The following is a 792-nucleotide window of genomic DNA, read 5'->3' on the forward strand; positions in this document are numbered from 1 at the left end:
AAGTCAGTGTGATTGCATGACACTGGTGATGGGGATGCCATACAGATTCATGTCAAAAATACCGAACTATCCCTTTAAACAGAGCGGGTGGACTCAGGTTCCAGCTCTCAAAAACCTACAACGCAGCGACTGATGATTCATCCCCATCCTGATGATGTCTTTGTGTCACAGACCCTGGTTGTGTGCACTGAATCTCAATCTATTTACTGACTTTTATTGTATTGTAATAGACCTATAGGCCCTGTTATAATATATGATATTATTATATATGATATAATATGGCCCTGAAATACTATATTATTATTTTTTTTTAAACTGGTTTGTGGCTTTTTTACTGTGGTAATGTTTGCCTGATGGATGCAGTTCTAATAACTGGTGGAGAAGGTGAGATGAATCCCTTTGGTGCCATCAGCACCTCTGGCTCATATCCTCTGCAGGATTGTTTCTGTCAGAGACGCTGCAGCTTCAGCGCCATATTGAGATGCAGGATTCAGAGCACACAGCTCTATGAAAGGTCCTGAAAGGGGAAGAGTTCTTCTGGAACTGATAAATCCTGAAACAAAAGGCGCGACTAGTATAAAAGCAGAGCAGCAGAATCAATGAGATGCGGATCACTACCAAGTTATAACAGTGGATGGTGATAATTTGATCTTCTGATCGGTGGGTGGCGCTATAGGACCACCATGGAGAGCTGGAGAAGAAGAACGGAACCACCTCTGCCTTCTAACACGTCCTCAGGACAAAGATAAGAGCGACTGAAGCCTCCATCTTCATCACTTCTGTTAGAATAAC

The sequence above is a fragment of the Cyprinodon variegatus genome, unplaced genomic scaffold, assembly GCF_000732505.1.
Source record: "Cyprinodon variegatus isolate N-32 unplaced genomic scaffold, C_variegatus-1.0 Scaffold1534, whole genome shotgun sequence".
NCBI lineage: Eukaryota > Metazoa > Chordata > Actinopteri > Cyprinodontiformes > Cyprinodontidae > Cyprinodon > Cyprinodon variegatus.